We start from the raw sequence: 4658 nt of genomic DNA, 5'->3' as shown, positions 1-4658 counted from the left end.
CTGACAGCTGCTACTCTTCTTCTCAGAATTCGGTTTCTCTCCTCTTGCCCACACTTCCTTTATGTGTTTCTTGATGGAGAAGAATACAACTCTTTTGTGGGAGAGAGAGGACCCAATCCTTTATATATTTCATTTAACTCTTAATCTGGTATGTCCATCCTATACCAATTCAACGCTTTAATGCTTTAATCCTTTAATGCTTTAATGCTTTAATGCTTTTAATTATGGAATGACTTAATTAGTTGGGTCACATTAAGATTTAGAAACTTCCATTTAATTTCTAACACTGAATTCCGGACTGAAAGCTTTGAGGAACGGTCATCATATGGTTTCAGAGATGGTGTCAGAAATCTTTCTAAACAACGATGAAGATGGGCAAAGCTATGTAGGTCTTGAAAATCTGGGCAATACCTGCTACTTTAACAACGTTGTTCAGGTCGTTTATTTCTGTGAGCCTTTCAGAAATAAGTTACTGCAATATTATAGCAATGGTAAGAATGAAAATGAGAATGATAATCTACTGAAGTGCTTGGCAGAATTATTCTATCTAATGGACTCCAAAAACATGTCTCGCATTTGTCCCCAACAATTCGGGGAGCTGGTAATGAAAGGGAACGAGATTTTCCGTATGCACATGAGTTTTGATATTTCTTTTGAATAATCTCGACGAAGAAATCACAGGATCTAATAACACGCAAAGTCCTCTCCTGCAGAATAAGGAGGCTGAAGATCAATGTGGGGCGCAAGGAGACCAAAAGAATAATAGTAAAATTAGTATTATTCGCCAGATATTTGGAGGCACATTCACAAACGAAACTCGGTGTTTATGTTGTGAGAGTGTAACCTGCAGAGAAGAGCCATTTATGGATCTCAGCGTGGAGATACTTGAAAATTATTCTCTGTCAAGCTGTGTAAACTCATTCTGCACTGTGGAGAAACTGAGTGGGAAAGACAAGTACTGGTGTGATAAGTGCTGCCATCTGCAAGAAGCTGAAAATCAAGTCTCCACCTCAAGTTCTCATTTGCCAACTGAAACGTTTCAAGTACACAAATGATGGTGAAGTGGTGGGATTCAAGAAGTTGTTGTATCGAGTGGCGTTCGAGAAGGAGTTTAGACTGCCTATGAACAGTTGTACAGATCAAGATGCAGCTGATTCTTTGTACTTTTTATTTGCCGTAGTGGTGCATATGGGATGCGGGATGAATTATGGGCATTACATTGCTCTACTGAAGAGCGGTGACTAATGGCTCAGGTGTGATGATGGGAAGGTGGAAACTATAGACGAAAGTGCGTTGCATAATTTTTTTGGGTCATCCAAAACAGTAACATCCGATACAAAAGATGCAATGAATGCCTACATCTAGTCACACTTGCAGTTGCAGAAATTTAGTTGAATCGAATGTAATTTAGTTTCTTTAAAACAAAAGCTTCCATCACAAAGAGATGGAACTATTTTACTTATATAAGAAACTCAATGAAGTGGGTCTAGTTAAATTTCAAAAGGAAAAGCAAATAAAGGATGTTAAAGAGTATTTCATTTTCGAGATAAAAGTTTACATGCCATTGGTGCAATAATGTGATACACTCAAGCGTCAAAATATTGGAGGTAGAGCTAGTAGATATTTGGAATTTAATTAACAATTTCATAAAGATATCATTACACAAAAAGATTAGTTGGTTTTTTAAAAATTGATATTTTTCCTTTCCCCTAATTGGATTTACAAGTTTTGATATTTTTCAAATTGATCCTTAGCAAATTTAAATATATCATTACATAAAAAGATTAGTTGGTTTTTTAAAAATTGATATTTTTCCTTTCCCCAATTGGATTTACAAGTTTTGATATTTTTCAAATTGGTACTTAGCAAATTTAAATATGGAGAAAGAAGTTATATTCTCAAATATCTTACAAATGAGGTAATTGCCTTTAGATTTGTGCCATTTTTTTAGAAGACAAATATGAGAAAATTAAGACAATGCCAATTGTTTAGTATAAGAGTTTAGATCCAATTTATCAAGTGTCAGATTTCTTGAGGTGCAAACTTCTTTTTTGAGTGAAAAACTACACGAAATGTTTACACTCTAGAGGTTTGATCCCTCTTGGAGCTTGATAGATTCAGAATTAAGATGAATTTAGGCTGCTTTAATTATTAATTAATAATAATAATAATAATAATAATAATTAATTATTATTATTATTATTATTTTTTTTAAATTTGACTAAGTCCGCCCTAAAATGTGATAGAATTAAATTAAAAAAATAGTATTTATAACATATTTTGATTGTGAAATGACAGATGGTTTTTGGGCATGTGGTATTGAATAGCCATGGTATTGGCCCATGGTATTGTAAAAAGGTTAATAATATCCATGGTAAAGTCAAAGTCAAGGTGACTATCCATGGTTAAAAATCCTTTTATATTAGAAGTATTAAGTTTATTGAGAAGAGTTTTCAGCTGAAATCACATCATAATTCAAATACAAACATTTACTTTTTAGAGTAATAAATATAACAAAACTAACTCTTAAATTAATTAACTAACTATTTGTCTATTTAGTTTTAATATGAAAAAGAGTCTATTAATAGCTAATTGATTCATACTCTTAATAATTAATTAATAGCATTTCCTTTATTCAAATATGGTAATAAATATAACTAAACTCACATACAAATTAATTTACTAATTATTTTTTTCCTTTCCCTATCCCTTGGTCTTGTTGCCCAGTCAAACATAGCCATTTCTTAGTAGTGGTTGGTCCAGTCTAGTTTCCCAGTCAAATATAGTCGTGTTCTAGTCAATGGGGTTCCATCCACCTTCTTCCATGCCGAGAGAGGGCTCCGTCAGGGATGCCCTCTCTCCCTGCTCCTTTTTATCTTGGTTATGAACTGCCTCAGCTCGCACATCAACCATGCTGTGGCCGAGGGCAGATGCAAGCCGGTCCGTATATGCAGGGACATCTCCCTCTCCCACAACTTCTTTGTTGACGACATCCTTCTTTTTGCCATGCTCTGCAAGCCATCCTGGATATACCTCTTCTTGCTTTTCAAAAAATTCCAGGCTGCTACAGGTCTCTCGATCAACTGTGGAAAATCTGTGCTTTATCATAATAACTCGAATCCTGCTTTGGCCCAGTGGATCGCTGATCGTTTTGGAATCAATCTTGCCCTCTTAAAGGACGGCTTTACCTATCTGGGCTTCCGCCTTAAAGCAAAGGGGTATCATTGTATGGACTGGGCCTGGCTGGTGGACCGCTTCCTCCACAAGATCTCTCGGTGGGAAATGCGTTTTCTCTCTCTTGCTGGTAGATACATTTTGATTCGGTCTGTCCTCACTCAACTCTCTGTGTATTGGTGCCACCTTTTTCTCCTCCCGATCTCTGTTATCAAACAAATGAACTCCATTGCTGCCATATTCTTGTGGAGCGGTCGATCTTCCCCCTCCAAAATCCACTTGGTTAAGATGGGCTCTATCTCTCGCCCCAAAGAGAAGGGTGGTTGGGGCCTTCTTGATATGCATCTCTTTGGCAAGGCGCTCATTTGCAAATCCTTACACAGAGGCTTATTTGGAAATGGTCCGTGGAGTCTCTTGATAAGACAAAAGTATCTAAAGGGCCGCCCCTTGGCTCACTGGTTCTATCGATCTTCACTCGGTATTCGATGTGGCTCCCCCATTTGGAACAGCTTCAAAAAGATCCATCCATTCTTCAGGAAGCACCTAAAATGGACTCTCTTCTCCGGCTCCTCCATCCTAATTGGTATAGACCCCACTCTATACAACCTGGAGTCCATGATCCCCCCTGCTTTGCTCCTTTTTTTCCATTCTAGAGGTTTTTTCACTTGGAATTCCCTCATAGACTCCTGGTCTTCTCTACATCCGATATGGAAAACCGACCTCCAGCTGGCCATCCCTCCCCCCCTCCGCCCCCTATGGCTATCCTTCACTTCCCGTTTCTCCCACCATGGGATTGTCCAACATGGCACAAAAGATTCCCTCATTTGGTCCATCGACTCCAACATCCATCCCATCTCTGTTCGGAAAATATACTCCTCCATCATTGCTGATCTCCCTCCCCTTCCCTCTGTTTTTCCTGTTAAGTTCTGGAAGGCCCCTTGCCCTCTAAAAACCATTCTTTTCTCTTGGCTGCTCTTCTTCGATAAGAACCTCACCTGGGATGTTTTACAGAGGAAAGGTTGGAATGGTCCTGGCAGATGTCCTCTCTGCCTCCTGGAGAATGAATCCAATTCCCACATGTTTCTCCAATGCCCTGCCGCCCAAGCAATCTGGTATGAACTCTCGACCCTCTTCGGTTTTCCTCACTGTTCATTTTCCTCTGTACAGGATGCTTTTTTATGGTGGGCCGATCAAAGTTCCGATAGACAGGCTCTTTTCTGCCTCACATGCTGGAATATCTGGACGTGGAGGAACAGGCGCATCTTTCAGGCCTCCTGCCTGCCGCTAGTCTCCATTCTGCCTCTTATTATGGGATCTATGCCCTCTCAGATTTGACTGCCGAGTCCTTCCTGCAACATGCGCATTGTACTCGGTTTTTTCTTATATGTCACCGTTTCTCTCAATATTATCCACAGGCTGTAATATTTTGTTTTTCTGGCTCCCTCTTTATATTTGGCACACACATTTACTTGGCGCAGTCACAA

The 4658-nt window shown here is 39.0% G+C and overlaps 1 pseudogene; it reads left to right on the top strand.

Moving 5' to 3' along the window:
• Window positions 1-337: 337 nt before the first annotated feature.
• LOC149140985 (ubiquitin carboxyl-terminal hydrolase 4 pseudogene) lies at window positions 338-1365 on the top strand (annotated as a pseudogene).
• Window positions 1366-4658: the final 3293 nt, after the last annotated feature.

The sequence above is a fragment of the Pinus tabuliformis genome, chromosome X, assembly GCF_031772625.1.
Source record: "Pinus tabuliformis cultivar Carrire ecotype Pingquan chromosome X, CPIR1, whole genome shotgun sequence".
In the NCBI taxonomy this organism is placed as follows: Eukaryota; Viridiplantae; Streptophyta; class Pinopsida; order Pinales; family Pinaceae; genus Pinus; species Pinus tabuliformis.
Note: the sequence above shows the minus strand (reverse complement) of the source record. Positions and strands in the feature narration are given on the sequence as shown.